The sequence below is a fragment of the Misgurnus anguillicaudatus genome, chromosome 19 (assembly GCF_027580225.2).
Source record: "Misgurnus anguillicaudatus chromosome 19, ASM2758022v2, whole genome shotgun sequence".
Classification (NCBI taxonomy): domain Eukaryota; kingdom Metazoa; phylum Chordata; class Actinopteri; order Cypriniformes; family Cobitidae; genus Misgurnus; species Misgurnus anguillicaudatus.
In genome coordinates, this window is record NC_073355.2 from 7,999,620 (window position 1) to 8,018,538 (window position 18,919).

General features: G+C 35.8%; 2 long non-coding RNA genes across 6 annotated transcripts; both read left to right on the forward strand.

The window, feature by feature from the left end:
- The first annotated feature begins 5,526 nt into the window (after positions 1 to 5,526).
- On the forward strand, positions 5,527 to 17,736 carry LOC129429046 (uncharacterized). Of its 5 annotated transcripts, XR_008639118.2 has the most exons (7): positions 5,527 to 5,802; positions 6,070 to 6,121; positions 6,370 to 6,461; positions 6,706 to 6,798; positions 7,044 to 7,133; positions 11,107 to 11,196; positions 16,034 to 17,736. It is a non-coding gene; the product is annotated as an uncharacterized lncRNA (long non-coding RNA). The 5 variants fall into 5 exon arrangements; XR_008639117.2 differs by having other exon boundaries at positions 5,527 to 6,121; XR_012359110.1 differs by having other exon boundaries at positions 6,070 to 6,461.
- LOC129429040 (uncharacterized) lies at positions 7,667 to 10,586 on the forward strand. Its single transcript, XR_012359107.1, has 6 exons — positions 7,667 to 8,124; positions 8,414 to 8,469; positions 8,557 to 9,081; positions 9,166 to 9,242; positions 9,392 to 9,494; positions 9,576 to 10,586. It is a non-coding gene; the product is annotated as an uncharacterized lncRNA (long non-coding RNA).
- Positions 17,737 to 18,919: the final 1,183 nt, after the last annotated feature.

Below are 18,919 nucleotides of genomic sequence, written 5' to 3' on the forward strand. Positions count from 1 at the left end.
AAAAGTTTTTCCTCTACATCAAGCAATGAACAAACAGTCTTAATAAAACAATGTTACAATTGCTAAAAGAGGAAAACTAGTTTAGTGAAGGTTAAAGGAAGAATGCCTAACTAAAGGAAACGTTAATCACAATAATGGTGACTTCAAATGAACTCATAACAAACACAAACTTAAGATTTAATGTGACACATTCTGTGATTACATCACGTCAGAAGGAAGATTTGTCTACTAAATCATGTGTGTGGATGCTTGTATTTTGTTCTGACAGTTTAGAAGTTAAACTTATCATCCCGGTTTAGAAAATAACGCTGCAAGTTATAATTCCAGTCCCCCCAACAGAGACGATGACAGAGAGGCAAACGTGAAAGATTGCAGCTTTTGGAGTCATACACCCAATAATGTTCATTTAATACTGGGGATCTCTCCTTAATTCATCCATTGCACTTTGTCTTTCTTCATCATTTCAGTATTACTTTCTCCAAAAAAAAAATCCAGGAAAATTTAGTTATTTGACCCAGAATGACCAGCAGGTGTTCGCCATTGGTGTCTTGATCGTCACTTCATTGTCTCATTGGCTTCAACACTGCTTCAGTGTTGAATTTCAACACCAGTCTTTGTGCACACCCATCTGGGAGTGGATTGTATGTGCACCCACAGTGTGTGTTTGGCACCGGGGATTTTGCTGTGTAACTATACAAAGCTAAATGCAAATGGGTGAAGTGTCCTTTAAAGGGGGGGGGGGGGGGGTTGATGGTATTTCAAGCATTCTGACTTATAAACACAGTTATAGAGTTGTTTCTTCATGCTAAACGTAGGCAAAGTGTCAAAAAAGCAGTTGGACATGTTACAGAGTATTTCTGTGCCGAATGCACTTCGCCAGGGTTCGTACAAGTTTCGGAAAGTTTTTTTCGTTTACAGGTCCAACTGACATTTCAGGGGTTTTCTATACGTATCACTTCTTTATATGGGCACTTCCCCCGGAAACCCCCGCCCACCCGTCAATCAGTGGGAGACACTAGAGCTTGCAAACATCTTTTCACGCCACTCAGCTTTCTTTAATTTCAAAACTCAACAATGGAACGAATGAAGAAGTGTGTTTTGGATGTAAGGAGAAGAAATCCAGCCTTATGAAAACAATGGATATAGTTTATTATTCGGGGTAGCAGCAGAGTTTTGCGTGTGTGTTTGATGCGCTGGATTTTCCCAAACGGGTCATGATGAGTTGCATGCGGTAACTAAGACTTCTGTCTTATGCTGGAAATACGCGCATGCATATTATATAAATGCATGACTCATACTCGCTCCTCCCGCGGTATAACTCCTCCTCCTTCTTTCGTACATTATCAAAAAGATTCGGTAAAGCTAATCTTTCTGGTCCGTGTACCTTTTGATAGTTTGTTTTTCAACTTCATATGAAATAAGCAGAATCGAGAAAACGGCCCCTTTTTATCTCCGGCCTACATATCAGAGACTCCTGCAAAGGGAGAAGCCCCAAGAACACTCAGTTAAAGTATGGAACAATGATAGTATTATGGCCCTGCAGGGCTGTTTTGATTGTACAAATTGGGACATCTTTAAATGCCCTGATATAAATGAACAAGTGGAAACAATATCTGAATACATCAATTTCTGTGTAGACTCAGTCATTCCCATAAAAACCATTAAAGTATTTCCAAATGACAAGCCCTGGATCTCCAATAAATTAAAGCATCTTATAATTGAAAAGAAAAATGCATACAGGAATCAGCATGATGATATAGTTAAAAGGGACATTCAAAGACAGATTAAAAGACAAATAAAGCTGGATAAGTACAGGTACAGACAGAAGATTGAGGCAACCCTGGTGTCAGGCAATTCTCGTAAGGCATGGCAGGGAATTAAGACCATGACCAATGTCCCCCACAAGGGCAGAGGAAATCCTTCCCTGATTATGCATGGAGGTGAGGGACTGGAAAGAGCAAACCAGCTTAACGACTTCTTCTGTCGTTTTGAGGGTGTCCGTGGTGCGAAAGCGATGCTGCCCCCTCCATCCTCTGTTTCTACATCTGTTTTAAATATCAGACAATTGGATGTCTTTCACTTTTTTAGACGTTGTAATCCACGAAAAAGCCCTGGCCCTGACAAAATCTGTGGTAATATCCTGAAGCACTGTGCAGAACAGTTGGCACCTGTGTTCACTGACATTTTTAATTATTCTCTTAATCTTTGTAAAGTCCCCATTCTGTGGAAAACATCTACCATCGTACCTGTGCAAAAACTGCCAAGACCCACAGAGTTAAATGATTTCAGACCAATTGCATTGACATCTTTAGTTATGAAGTGCCTGGAACGCCTGGTTAAGCGGTACATTATATCACAAACTCACCATCTTATGGACCCCTTGCAATTTGCTTATCAGTCCTCCAGGGGGGTGGACGATGCAATTTTGACATTAATGCACCTTTTGCATACTCATCTTGAGAAACCAAAGACCCATGCTAAGATTCTATTTGTGGACTTTTCATCTGCTTTTAACACCATGCAACCCAAAATATTAGCAGAAATTTTAGCCAGTGAATTCTCTCTTAACACAGGTATTATTTATTGGATCATGGATTTCCTTACCAGTAGAGTCCAGCGTGTTAGAGTGGGTTCGTTTCTGTCGGATGTGAAGATAACATATATAGGCTCTCCACAAGGATGTGTCTTATCTCCTTTATTATTTATTTTATATACAAATTCATGCATTAGCACTTTTCAAAACAGGCATCTTATTAAATATGCGGATGACACAGCTCTTGTGAGTCTGTTACAGGATGGGGAGGTAGATCATGGGCCAGTTTTAGATTATTTTTTAGAATGGTGCAATAAGTCACACTTAATTTTAAATACCACTAAGACCAAAGAAATGTCCATAGATTTTAGAAAGTCACCGCAAACAATGGATACTTTTATCAATGGGGAGATCATTCAGGTTGTCACAAACTATAAATATCTTGGCATTGTATTGGACAACAAACTTAAATGGGACTCTTGGACTGATCTTTTGCACACTAAGACTCAGCAAAGAATGTATTTCCTAAAGAAATTGGTTGTTTTTAATGTCAATAACAAAATGCTTCAGATGTTTTATACTGCTTTTATTGAAAGTGTTTTAACGTGCTGTATCATTTGCTGGTTCGGAAATGCGACACAAGCACAGAAAAACATAATTAGAAAAACAGTCACTACTGCTAGCAAGCTACTTGGGATAAGATTACCAAGCATCGAACTCATCTACAAGGACAGAATGTTGAAAAAAGCCAAAAACATTGTATGCGATCACACACACCCATTAGCATCCCATTTTAATTTATTACCATCTAGGCGTCGTTTCTGCCCACCTCTTATGACCAAGAACAGATCAAAATTTTCTTTTGTACCACAAGCCATTAAGGAGTTAAATCAATTAAAATAAGCTATCTGTCCAGCTGGCAGGGTTAGACCCGATGGTATTTTATTTGTATGTATGTATTTTAGTGTTTTTGTAATGTATCGTATTGTTTTTTTTGTTATATGTTGTCATGTAGTGCCTTGAGACTGCGCCGCAAACCCAATTGCCCCACGGGGACAATAAAGTTCTTCTACTACTTTGTTCGAGTTTTTTGTTTTTACCGCAAGACGAATAACGAGATTTCGGGTTGATTTTTCGTTTTTTTTGTTGTTTTTTGGTACAAAACGAATAAACCACTCAAAAATTCATTGTGACATGTGGGCGGTCGCTAGACGCACTTCTCCGCCAATTGGTCAACCAAAATGTGAATATGTGACATCATCCGTTGTTCCTCAAGTCTGTTCAACAAAATAAAAGTCCTCCGCTGCTGTAGGCTACTAATCTTTAAACTTTACAGGTCAGGTCTTAAATTGTGCTTTCTTCTGTGTAATTTAACGGGTTTCGGAAAAATATTTATTTCATAAATATTAATCTGCGCCTGCATGGTTTTATTTTATTATTTTACTTTAGTTATTTGGTGAAGCCGCGCTACCCTTTATAAACAGCGCAGATAGGATGTAAAGTACAGGGCCGGGTTTCCCAAAAGCATCGTAAGGCTAAGTAGATCGTAAAACCCTTACGAAAATTAACCATGGTTTTATTGTGGTAAAAGTGTAGTAACCATGTTTTTTTGGTGAATGGATTACTATCAGCAAAACTATGGTTTTACTACACTAACCATGGTTTAACTATGGTTTTAAAAACCATAGTTGTCAAAACCATGGTTATTTTGTGGTTACCATGGTTTCACTACAGTAACCATGTTTTTTTGGTTTTAACTGTAGTAAAACCATGGAGTATTTTCGTAAGGGAACGATCGTGCGAATCATCTTAGAATTTCCCAAAAGCTTCGTAACAAGCACTTGAAAATCATCGTAGATCTACGAGTGGTCTGGAGTAATCGTTAATTCTTAAGTGCATCGTAAAACAACAGAGTTACAAGGACACCTGCAGGACAACCAGCAAATTGCACTCCTGCAATGACGATAATGTAATGTTTTAAATGTAGGCTATATTTATTTATTGGGTTCTTATTTGTTTATTTTATATTAAATATATAATATAATATATTAAAAATTCTAATGAGAAATAAAATTTATACGACTAAACATAAATTAATAAAGAAGTAAAACGTATTTGGTACAAGTTGGTAATAGTTTTTTTTGTATTTTGGTAAAAGTTGGTACTAGCAAATTGATAAATGGTTCCTACCGATTGCTGCTTCTTCTAAAAATGTTTTGAAGGGAAATTGCATCTTATTAAAGAAACCAAATAAATATTTACAGTACAATGCAATAATCCATAATAATAAATAAACATATATAATAAAACAAATAATAATAATCTAAACTATAATAAAATGCAGAAGGCATTTCGCGGTGGGACGAGTCCTAACTAAATACGGAAAATAATATTTCCTTATGCACAAATTATTAAAACATTTCATAAAACAAGTCATTGATCAATTATGATTAATAATATTAAAATATTAGTGCACATCGGCTAATGATCATTAGCCTAAACAAGCTTCTGCTACAAATTTGAGTCATTCTATTGGTGACATTTCAGCACTTGACAAACGGATAGCGACTCGTAAGTAGCGCCACTTAAAACCCAGCTGCGAGCGATCGTTAAGTGCATCTTTGGGAAACGCACGTAAATGAACAACTAATGTTCGTGAAGTAGCTCGTAGAAAGCGCTGTTAATTGCAATGTTCAACCAAGTGTAAATACGTACATTTCTTCGGTTTTAGACAAGAGATAAAGTTTGATTTATACGACTGATATTAAAAGTTATTTAAAAAACAATGTAATGTGGTAATTTTGTTGAAGTGATGATTTCGGTTTGTCTTCGGTTGTTTTCTGTGTGCGCGCTTTTGTTTTTTAAGAATGAACCACAAATCGCGTTCTTGTGAAGGGGAAATTATCTTATTTTCAGAGGCGGACAATCCATGTGCCATGAGTAAACGTCCTCTCCAGTATTTTGTTCCAATCACCTGGATTTGCTAATTAGCACACACTGTAAAAAATCCAACTCGCAAAAAGTTTACACAACTATTTTTTATTAGTTAACTGGACAATAAAACCAAAAAAAGTTGACTTAACAAGTGGGAATAAGTTGGTTCAAAAATTGTTTAACCAACTTACATTTTACCGTTGACTGGATATACACATGCAAGTTTAAAAGCACACAAGTTGTTTTTGGTTGTTGGCGCATGCGCACTGTAGCCTATGTGGACGTTGCTGGAGCTCATGTGGATTGTGGAATAGCGCCAAACTTCATCGTTTAAAGTAAGTATATTTTTCTGTGTATTTGAAACTGAATTTAAGTAATGTAATGGCGCTGTGCAATCTTATTTTAAAGCAAGTTTTCATGAAATAACTAATCAAGGAGAAAATATGTTGGAATACCGGTTTTATATCTTGCAAATCTTAAACTTAATGTTTTCGAATCCTCGCTATATCCAACACAGTTATTGGAAATAATGTGCGATTCGTCTCATAGACTTAACTCAAAATGTAATTGTGTTGTTTTACATCATAAAAACGTCATTGCAGCTCACGTGAATTGATAGCGCCTTGCACGAACACGACAAACGTAACGTTAGAAGTAAGTATCTTTATTCGGTGTGTTTTGAAACTGAAGTCCTATTTAATTAATGTAACGTTAATGTCACTGGGCTAACGTTAACGTATTTTAAAGCAAGTTTGCATGAAAGAGCTAATCAAGGAGAAACTGTCGCAATCCCTGTTTTATATCTTGCAAATCTAACGTAATGTTTTTAAATCTTGGCTATATCCAACACAGTTATTGGAAATAATGTGCATACATTTAACTTGATGTTTATTGCATCACAGAAAACTCTGTTGGAGCTCACGTGGAATGGTGGCATTTTGAACGCCAGTAAAACGTGCAGCACGAGATCGCGACACTTCATCGTTTAAACAAAGTAAATATTTTTATTCTGTGTGTTTTGAAACTGAAGTCGTGTTAAAGTAATGTAATGTCACTGGGCAAGCTTATTTTAAAGCAAGTTTGTATGAAAGAGCTAATCAATGAGAAACTCTGTCACAATCCCGGTTTTATATCTTGCAAATCTAACGTAATGTTTTCAAATCTTGGCTATATCAACACAGTTATTGGAAATAACTTGCGATTTGTCATATAAGCTTAAAATGTTTATTGCATCACAGAAAACTCTGTTGGAGCTCACGTGGAATGACAGCGCCATTTTGATCGTCAGTAAAACGTGCAGCACGAGATCGCGACAAACTTCATCGTTTAAAGTAAGTGTCTTTATTCTGTGTGTTTTGAAATTGAAGTCGTGTTAAAGTAATGTAATGTCACTGGGCAAGCTTATTTTAAAGCAAGTTTGTATGAAAGATCATCAAGGAGAAAATGTGTCACATTCCGGTTTTATATCTTGCAAATCTAACGTAATGTTTTTAAATCTTGGCTATATCCAACACAGTCATTGAAAATAATGTGCGATTTGTCACATAAACTTAGCTTAATGTTTATTGCATCACAGAAAACTCTGTTGGAGCTCACGTGGAATGATGGCATTTTGATCTTCAGTAAAACGTGCAGCACGAGATCGCGACAAACTTCGTAGTTTAAAGTAAGTATCTTTTATTCTGTGTGTTTTGAAACTGAAGTCGTGTTAAAGTAATGTAATGTCACTGGGCAACCCAGATAGCAAAAAATATCCGCAGGACTTCTTTTTGCCGCCAGCCCTAAGCTGTCGGCTATAGGTGCGTCCCGCTGGCGGGGATGAAACGTTTGCCGCCGAATACGTCACTCCCCTCCCTTGCGATTTGCCGCCGGCATGCAGCCGGCGGCCCGACTGCTTAATTTTCTCTGGCGGTTGCCTCCGTCTAATAGACCGCGGCAGGCTGGCGGCAAGCCGCTTTGAAATCTTCTCAAAATCAACATTGGCCATTGGAGTTAAAGTACTGACAGAATTTTAACTTTCACATTTGATCGGTTATAAAATCATAATAGCCTATATATGTGAATTATATGAAATAGGATAGTTGTTTTGCTCCAAAGCAAAGATATGTAAGTTATGTTTATACGAATGTGTTTTAAGTTAGTTTCCTTTTTTACACCCTGAGTTCAAGCATGTTTCACGTGCATCTAAAGCCAGTAGGGTTTATAATAGATTCTTGAAGTTTTAGGAAATTACATTTAAATTACTTTTAAACTCTGAAGCGATTATACAGTAATATATGTGAAATATATCGAATTATTTTATCACTTAGGTGAACATTTGTACATGTCTTTGATTTATGCACTTGACTGGAAATTTCCTTTATGTCTTTCATTATTTTCCAACATCGATTTAATTTTTTTTACCTTTTACATGTACAAGGATTATTTTGCGATTGCGACCTGTACAAATTAATTGAGACAAAAAAAGAAAGTGTTAAAGCACAAACAGTGAAGTACCGCCACCGGTCGACAGGGGCAGCACTTAAAAAAGACGGAAGAATTGTAAACCGGAAGATAACGTGTCCTCCCAGAGAGCACTCGGCGTCACACATTTCAGTGTTTGAAGAGAGGATCAAGATACAGATTTAAGACAAAAGTCATCAATTACGATCGTTTAAGTAAGTACATGTTTCATTTTTGTGTAACGCAAGATTATGTTCATGTATAGAAGTTATTTAAATTACTTCGTTTGTCTGAACAAGTATGCTCCCCTAGCTAAAGTGGCTAGCAAGTGTAAGCGAACACATGCTGTTTTGCCTTTGTTATAGTACACACGGAGGTTAAGCAAAGTTCTAGTTCTTTTATTTTTAATTTAAAAGTTGTTAGTAAGACTATGTTTGCTCTATGCTGCTTATCCAGTAACTGAAGTTGTATTAACAATGTAGTTTTATTCATATTTTCTTGCAGATAGCTTGCCCAGAGCACAGCATCTCGTGCACAGCATGAAGTTTTCAGCTATCAAGGTATATTAGGCCTGTGTCTTAGTGTGCAGTGTTTTAACAATATTTAAAATAGTGCTTTTAGTTGTTGTTTTTTTTTATATAATGTAGATTTCTAGAGGCTCCAGAATGAAAACCAAGCCCTGCACTGCAAAAAATGAAAGTCTTGCTTGGTTTTCTTTTGTCTTGTTTTCTAATATCTGAAAATTCTTAAATTGAGACGCTGACTTTGTGGGCAGGTGGCTTAAGATATTGAGTTTTGTTTATTGAAATAAATGATGAAAATCGGGAGTTTTTTGTTACTTAAAACAAGTAAAAAAATTGCCTGTGCAGTAAGAAAAATAAACTAAATTCCAGTTTTTAACTTAATCAACTTAAATTGAGTTTATTTTTCTTACTGCATTGGCAGATATTTTGACTTGTTTTAAGTAAAAAGAAAAACTCTTGATTTTTATCATTTATTTCAATAGCAGGACTTGATATCTTGAGCCACTTGCTTGCCAAGTCAATGTGTCTCAATTTGAGAATTTTTAGATATTTATATTAGAAAACAAGACAAAAAACTAGGTAAGACAATCATTTTTTGCAGTGTGAGGGAGAAGAACCAAGCCCCGAGGGAACGTAGTGAACGAGCAGGTAAGAACATGCATTCTTTCTTAAATTTTACTTTTTTTGTCTGTGATGTAGGTCCAAAATTACCATATGCCTTTCATTTTGTAGCTTCGGATGACAGCGGCTTACTTTTAATGTTGCTTGACAACACTTTGAGGCAGGATAAAATGCTCCAGGAACAATTTGTAAGTGTGCTAATTTTGCCGTAGGGTAATCTAAAAGTAAAATTAAGTTTGTACACTGCATATACAGTCTGAATCCACAGCCTGTCTCACATTTATGTATGAGAAAATTCTGAGAAATGTAATTTGTAACACTTTTTTTGAATTTTCAGCTTTAGAGTATCTTCTCTAATCACCTTTCAATTAATACAACCTGGACTGGTGTAGGGAATCAAGCATGTTTTAGAGACCTGTTTCTGAAGACCATTGTTCAAAGTAAGTTAGATTTTTATATTTAAGTAGATGTGTATGGCCTTATGTTATTCAAATGGAATGACAGTTCTGTATTTTCTACAGGAGCCATCCGAAAGAACCCGGCAACCCAGGATGCCACTGATGGGGCTGTCCAGGTTAATGTTACGCGTAACCTGAAAGGAGCATCTGACCATAAAGGCGGCACACAGCTGAGAGGGACCCACACCTGACCCCTTAAACCGAGGCTGACTACTGACACCCCAGCATCACTGACAACTGGAACCCTTTCTTTATCCTGCAGTCAGTAACATCAAGAAGCCTGAAGTGTGACAGTACACTCAACCAATCCACACTTCACTGTGAAAATTACTTTTCTTTTTTTCCAAATTCCCTGGGACCCTGCCTTGATGGCAGCTCCTCGGAAAGATATGGAATGGCGAGAAGGTTTGTCCTTTATACAGGTGCACGAGATAAAGTACTGATCATAAGCGCCTCATGCTTATACATTACATTCATGTGGATCTTTTTTAATGTCTTTAGTGTCTTTTACTGTTTTTTTTTTTAGTCATGTGGATTTGTTTTTTTTTTATCATTCTGTTTATGTTGATGTGTGTTGTGTTGTGTTATAAGCTACTTGGACCTTGAATTTCCCATTGAGGATCAATAAAGTATCTGTTCATTTTTCATTCACAAGAGACAGATCATATTGCAGCAAAGTAAAAATATTGTGTCCCAGGTCAGCAATGCCATTATAATAGTCTATTCTAGTCCAGAGCTTTACTCTAAATGATTAACACTTATCCTATTGTTAGAAATGACTATTATTTGGTATGCTGGCCATTCTTTGGTACCAAATATCCTCATTACTTAATATAATGTTTACTGGTAGCCTAATTATTTTCATCTTAGAGCTGACCTCTAAATTATTAACAATTGTTGTAAATGTTCTAATTTGCTTGTAATGTTTTTTTTAAACTAGAATTTATTTGAAAACCTGTATGTTCTTTAGTACTTTTTTATTTTTCAGTTATTTATATTTTAGTGCTCTTACACATCATAGTTCAATGACTGTTAATGTACTTTGAAATGTGGAATAAAAACTCCAAATGAGAATTTGTCTGATTTGATCAATTATTATTTTTGATAAACTGCATACTAGAAATAGCCTATATTATATATATACAATAAGCGGCGGCAAATCGCTCGAAAATAGCGTTTGCCTCCGACGGGCCGCGAAAGAGCCGCCTTCAATATAAAGGCGGCCGAACGGCGGTTGGCCGGCGGGCCAGCCGCGGATTGAAGGCGGTAGACAGCCGGCTGCCGCTTTTAAAAAGCGGCTGCCGCCGGCGGACCGCCGTCAGACGTGTTTGCGATTACGCCTTTATGACGCTTCTACTGTCGCCAGAGCACCGCCGGTGGTCCGCCGACTCATTGCTATCTTTTGCTATCTGGGAAGCTTATTTTAAAGCAAGTTTGTATGAAAGATCATCAAGGAGAAAATATGTCACTATCCCGGTTTTATATCTTGCAAATCTAACGTAATGTTTTTAAATCTTGGCTATATCTAACACAGTTATTAGAAATAATGTGCGATTTGTCACATAAACTTAGCTTAATGTTTATTGCATCACAGAAAACTCTGTTGGAGCTCACGTGGAATGATGGCATTTTGATCTTCAGTAAAACGTGCAGCACGAGTTTGCAACAAACTTCATCGTTTAAAGTAAGTATCTTTTTATGCTGTGTATTTTGAAACTGAAGTCGTGTTAAAGTAACATAATGTCACTGGGCAAGCTTATTTTAAAGCAAGTTTGTATGAAAGATCAAGGAGAAAATATGTCACAAAGATTTTTTTTAATGAAATCCAAGGCTTTCTGTCAGATCCACACATAAACAGCAATGACACTGCATCTTTTGAGGTCCAGAAGGGTATTAAAAGACATTGATAAAATGGTCAGTGTGACTACAGTGTTTAACATTAATATTATAAATTGATGAGAATACTTTATGTGCACAAAACAAAATAAAGACTTTATTCAACAATATCTAGTGATGGTGATTTCAGAATAACTGATTTATGAAGCTTTGATGTTTTATGAATCTTGTTTCAAATTAGTGGCCTTCACTAGATATTGTTGAAAGTCAGTGTTTTTTTTTTTTTTTTTTTGCACACACGCATTATTCTGGTCACTTTATAATATTAATGTTGAACTACTGTAGTCATGCTGACCATTTTATCAATGTCTTTTGATATCCTGATAGACCTCAAAAGACTGAGTGTCATTGCTGCTTGTGTGGATCTGGGGCCGGTTGCACCAGCTGTGTGTAAGTTACGACGTAAATGGGCACTAAGTTACAACTTGCGCACTACTAAATGTTTTTGCGTTGCACCATTAAACTTAGTTTAAACGTAACAATACGTTGTAACTAAATATTTATGGATGCCTCTGTCCATGAATAACGATTGGAATAAGATGTCAGCCAGATTAGATTACATCGATGAGCTCGTAATTAATTATGTAAAGCCGCAAGTTCGTCAATGAGTTTTCAAGAACTGTTTAATTTTCTGTGTATCCATCAATTAAAATAAGATTAAAAATTTCTTCCTGTTTATTTTCTTCTCCATGTGTGGGATATATATTTTCAATTAAAAGTGTAATGTTTTGAGTTCGATAACGTTTGCTTTAACGTCTTTTTAACTTTCAGTTTAGGCGAGTCAAGAATGAGTTTGAAATTATGTACTGTTCAGACTATTTCCTGTTTACCCATTAGAAGGCTTGTGATTGGGTTAAGAAAAATAGACGTCATTCTATGCGACAATGCATTACTTTACGGAGAGCTTATGACCTACTAGCTACGTTCTGCCTTAAGAACAAATGGTGCAACCGAATAAAGTAAAGAGTTAGTTATAAACTAGCTAGTAGATACTAAGCCTCTAGTTTGGACTTTACATCCCAAAAATGTAAAAAATTACACACTGCACCTTTAAAGGGATACCGTAATAACTCAAAGACCAGGGCCTTTATTTACCCAAACTGCCGAAGGTAACAGGCTTTTATTTAAAGTAGGCATTATAAGAGACAGGCCTTTATTTCAAATTCCATCTGTTTGATAAATAATTGTTTTAAATTAGCCTTTAAATTAAAAGCGATAGCGTTCTAGTGGATAGAGATCATTCGTTTTTTTAACAGTATATTTTTTCAAGGTTGTTGAAAAGTCCGTCAGTAGCACTAAATGAGACCCATCCAATGGAGCTACTGCCATCTATTGGCAGCTGTGCATTATGATGAACTTGAATGCATTTAGGAGATAACACAGCGCTCACATTATCTAAATCATGCCCCTGCGCGATCGTCCCCTCGCTTTCCTCATTAGAATGCATTTGTTTTGAGCAAAGCTGGAGGTAAAACACTCTCTTAACACTGGAACCCATCGTAATGTTAAGTCTGTGTTTTTTATTTAGTCATATGAAGCCCTCTCACATGCCTATGATATCGCATAGTTGATCTGTTGCGTGTGCACCATAGATATTTACTAGCCCTGCTGCGCGCATTAAAAGGTTTTAACAAAGGCAGATGAAGGTGAGTGCTCACGCAGTTGATGTCTCTCCTTTTAAAACGTGCTCTGGTGCGAATACGCTCTCACTGCGCGTAAGCTAAGCTTTGTTTATACTCGCGCTTTGGTCCGCAACGCAAGCCTCCGCGGATCGCGCGCGCGTCTCACCAAACAGACAAGGCGTATATAGTTGACATGCTAAGCTCTGACTTATTTCCCCCCAGCACTCATCTTCCCCGGGCTTAATTTGTGACCGGCCTTTATTTGTCCGCGATGACCACGCCCCCGGCCACTATCAGAGGCCCGGCGTTTATTTGAATAACAGCTTTTATTTGAGGAAATACGGTAGTTCACTCAAAAATGAAAATGTGACGTTTATCTGTTTACCCAAAGAAAAAAATGTCAGAAAATCTGAAAGATGTGAATTTGTTTCTTCAGAAGAACACAAATAATGATTTAACTCCAACCGTTGCAGTTTGTTAGTCCTACAATTCATTAAAATGGTAACAAAATCTATGAGAATGAAAAAACATGCAGACAAATCCAAACCCTGCAGCTCGTGACGACACCCTGAGGTCCCGGGACACAAAACAATCGGTCTGTGCGAAAAAAACGAACGGCATTTCATTTTATATAATTTATATCATTACCACTAAGTCCAACTGCTTTGAGCATCCGATGTGTGTGGAGTCTGAACGTGCTCTTGTGCCGGAAGTGATCTCTCGCACTCATTGATGTAAACGCACTGCTCGGTTTTTCACACAAACTGATTTTTTCGTGTATTAGGACGTCAGTGTGTTGTCACAAGCCTGTTATACGACTAATAGACTGCAGAGCCAAAAATCATCATGCGTGCTCTACTGAACAAACAAAGTCACCTACATCTTTGATACCCTGTGGGCGAGCAAATAAACTTTTCATCTTTGGGTGAACTATCCTTTAAATTTGTGTTCTGAGGACAGGATCTTACGGGTTTGGGACGACATTAAAGGACTCTATAATGGCTGTATAGGTGCACAGGAACAATCCTTCATAAAATGCATTAAACTTTCATTTACAAAGACGTGAAACTCACCAAGTGGTCAGGGGTGTTCACTGATATGCTCACAAAAATCGCTGCAAAAGACGCATTCCAACAGCTGTTTTATCATTAGTTTTTGTATTACTCCGCACCGGGAGCCTTGTTTGTATTTTTGCAATTGGCAAAGGTGTATTATCGCCACCAACTGAACTGGACTGTCTATTATTTAAGCTCTCAGCGGAAGAATGGTAAAACAGCTGTTGGAAAGCATCTTTTGCAGCAATTTTTTTTGTGAGCATATCAGTAAACACCCCTGACCACTCTGTGAGATTCACGTCTTTGTAAACAAAAGTCCAATGCATTTCAGAAAGGACCGCTCCAGTGGTCTTCTGACCATCCGATATAGACATTCATGGAACTTTCTTCTTTGTATTACATTGTAACACATCTTTGTATTGTGAGAGACACCAGATCTGAAGGAGACAGTGTTTGATTTTTGCAGATTTTTTTTATGGGTATGCAAAAAAATTGCAGGTACAAAAATCCTCAGTGAACACCGCTCAGTGTTTATGAGTCCAATATACACAATGATAAGAAACATGGAAACCATGTTGAAGATAATGAGCTAACTATTGACTAAATGATGATTAAGCATTTTAAAAAAATTCATTGCAAGTAAAAGACATTAAATCTCTCAAGATTTCAGCAGAGGGCGTTTACAGATGGCGCATTATCAGCTTCGCTTACTACTAACCATATTGACTGTATTTCTACTGAATTTCTTACAGACAATTAAAAGGGGTTTAGATGTAATTTTTTCCATCTTATTTTACATATAAACATAAACAAATATCTGCAAAGATCACCACTTGTGGCTCATTGGGAAACACTGTGTCCTCACATCAAGAAGGTCTTTTGTTCGTGTTCCTTCAGATCTGGTGTCTCTCACAATACAAAGATGTGTGAATTACAGATGCTACGTTGTCCAAAGGTGTGAACATGTGTTTTACTACATATGAATGGGTCTGTGGCTGTTTATTTATTTCTTAATAAACCTTGGACAAAGTATTTATCAATGTCTATATTGTTTATTCAGAAGAAATCGGAAAAAGTTAAAGGAATACTTCACCCAAAGATGAAAATTCAGTTATTTACTCTCATGTAGCAGCAAACCTGCATGAATCTATTTTGTTCTGATGAACACACATCATGTGGTGGACCCAATTCACTTTCACAGTAGGAAAAAGAATACTATTGAAGTAAATGGGGTCCACGATTGGTTTTGTAACAAACATTTCTCAAAATATCTTGTGTTATCAGATGAAAGAAAATAGTACAGGTCCGCAACAACACGAGAGTGAGGAAATTATGACAGAATTTACATCTTTGGGCGAAGCATCCCCCAAACTTTCATTTTGTTACCTCAGTGGATGTCTTTTAATGTACAACTTTTGTGACAATGACATCTTCTGGACATGATTTTGTTTAGTGGGCAAGGGTAGTAAATCTTTGCATTGTGAGCAAATAGATTTTTATTTGATTTTAGGATGATTTGAATGTAGCATTAATCAATATAATACTTTATAATTATGTTTAATGACAGGCTCACTGATAGTCATCATTCACTTGCATTCTGAAAAGGATAAATAATGCAATTAAATGTAAATTAGTATTAGTATAATAATATGCAAACTTTTAGTGTGTGCGTGCGTGCGTGCGTGCGTGATATTTAAAGTATGTTAGGTAGGTGTTTTGTTCCTACAATGTAGGTCAATTGGAACCAAAACTTTAAAAAACAACATGATAGTTGATTATGTACATTGCATTTGCCTCCACATCTTAACCATATCCAAGATAAACAAATCTTCATAAACCATCCACACTAAACCTATAATATCTGGTTGTTTCATATAATTAGTTGTTTTTCAGAATAAAGTTATAAAACTGATATCAGCTGATAATGATGTATTTGTTGTTTCATTAGGACACATCGCCAATAGACAGACAGACCAGAGGGATAAAAATGGGAATTCTGGCGATAACTGAGGATGATGTCGCCTCTAGCGAATTGCCAACCTTTCAAAACTTTGCTATTGTTTTGGAGGAGGCAATTGTTCTGAAGGACATTCCAGACCTTCCATCTGCGGTTTCATACCTGTTTGGCCTTGTCTTTGCCTTGAATTTTGAATACCCCAAAGAACTGAAATATACTTTTGAAGTAATTGAGGTGGTGTTCATGGAAATGGGCACTCGGTGCTCTACGAGAGTACAGTCCTTAAAACAAAACTCTTGCTGTGAAAGTTAAATTGTGTGAATTGACGTTGGAACAGAGTATGTTAAAATGTAAAACAGATTGTTGAATTGTTGTGAATTGTTTACCCATGTTCAGGTATGTTTTAAGACTGTTTAATGACATTGTGATGATTTTTTTTGTGTTAGGCACATTGACACTTTTGCTCTAAAAGGGTATTATTGCTGAGAACTGTTAATTTAGTTGTGAGCATCTTTTGAATTAAACTAAGAAGATTTTAACATTAGGACATTAATATTAAATTTGTTGAAATGTAACTTTGAAGTCTTACAATGTCATTTTAATTGTTTTGTTTATTTGTATGCTTATTATTAATTTTCAGATTATTTATTGTAATTTTATTTGTATTTTAATTTAATTTGTGTTTGTACTTTTTTTACAAATACTTTATACAAAAGTGTATTTTTGTTAGAAAAATTTTAATTTAATTTTACATTTCAAAAGGTGGACTGACCATCCAGTGTTGAACTGCAATGTTTACATGTTCATTGATGTTTTGATGTTTTAAACATTCTAAGGAATAGAGTCAAAGCTTTTACATGTGAAAAGGGATACATTTATCTTTAGTTTTTATGTTTTTAATTTGTATTATTGATTTTGACATTTTCCAGTATTTCTTTATTTTTATTATATTGACACTCAATATAATAAAGCATGACACTTATTTGACCTTGTTTGTATTTCTTTACAGAAAGTAAACAAAACTTGAAGCAAGCATTTGGTTTTATTTTACAAGACTGTGTAAATGCAAACTAGAACAGAACATTTGTCCATTTAACTCACAGGAAAAAGTTCACATAACATAATTTGAGTTGTGTCAAAAAAGGATTTAAGTCCAGTTAACTAACAAAACTGAGTTGGCTGAACGAATAGAAAACTTTTATTGAGTTGTTTCAAAAAGGAATTAAGTCCAGTTAACTAACAAAACTGAGTTGGCTGAACGAATAGAGAACTTTTATTGAGTTGTTTCAAAAAGGAATTAAGTCCAGTTAACTAACAAAAATGAGTTGGCTGAACAAATAGAGAACTTTTATTGAGTTGTTTCAAAAAGGAATTAAGTCCAGTTAACTAACAAAACTGAGTTGACTGAACAAATAGAGAACTTTTATTGAGTTGTGTCAAAAAGGAAATAAGTCCAGTTAACTAACAAAACTAAGTTGGCTGAACAAATAGAGAACTTTTTTTGAGTTGTGTCAAAAAGGAAATAAGTCCAGTTAACTAACAAAACTGAGTTGGCTGAACAAAAAGAGACCTTTGACTTAACTCAGTGATTCTAATTGAGTGAACAACTTTTTCAAAAGTTGAGTAAACTCAAAAATGCTGTGCAGCAAGTTGCCTCGAAATTTTGAGTTGAGTCAACTTTTTATTTTTTACAGTGTATAAGCCTTTGCCAGTGCCAAGATTTGTAGGGTGTTGCTTCATCAACAAGTGCATTTCTCTGTCCAAAAATATGATTAAAATATATGCTTAATATATTTTGTGGAAAGTAAAGCTTTTTTTTGAAAATATATTTAGTTTTATCCTTCAGTTCATATATCAACATATATTTAAAAATGTTTTTCAGGGGCAACAAATACATTTCTAATTTTACAACCCATTTGGCTAAAATATTTTTCCTGGCCAAAAAGTTTATAGGCTAAAGTATGTATACAATTTTATAAAGTGTATTTTTGCAGTTGATAATGTCTAAAATAGGTTCACTTAAAAAAACAACAAGCAATGATAGAACAAATTATTTGTTTGCTATATATTTGTTTATTGCATAATTTATTTATCTGGGAATCATACCTCACATCACTAGAGGACTAGAGGGCGCTCAAGTACTAATCTTACTTTACTGTATGCATTTTATCCAGTGTGACCTAAAGACCCTTTTATCACTTTGTGTGTTGTCTGAAATGATTCCCATGATTTTCTGTCTGATCTACTGAAACAGTGTGTAGATTTAAACTATTTTGACTGTGGAAACCATTGAAATATTTAGAAATATTAAAATTAGATTTATTAAACAGATTTGGACTTTGTGATTGGTGCAAATCTGTTTTATTTAGTTAAACAGTGGTGAAATAACTCTGATATATGCATCAAGAAAACATGATAAAAACCTTATATACGTATATTATTGCCTGTAGGTTGACAGAAAAAAGTAAGGTAAATAAGGATAAAGCTTATGTCATGTTTATGATTTCTTGCGACTTGACAATGCCTGGTACTATATGTGTATGTGTGCTTGTGTGTATTTCCAGCATCATGATCAAGACATGAGCGAGACATGCCTTAATTCCTGCAGCAGGTCGTGAGGGAAGACTGAGATATGGCTAATGGAGGGGGATGGTTTTGTCTGTATATTTTACAGATATATTTTACCAACATTGGCATAGTTTATAAAGTATACAAAGACAGATACTGTAAGAGACCTGCAGAGAGTTAAACGGTAAGTATTACAAGGTTGTCTGTAGTCACTTTTCCAGTTAGGTTGACTCAAAAAAACATTTTGAGCAACTTGTCTACAAAGGTCCTTGGTGAGTCGTAAAGAGAAGGAAGAGTTTAAAGAACATG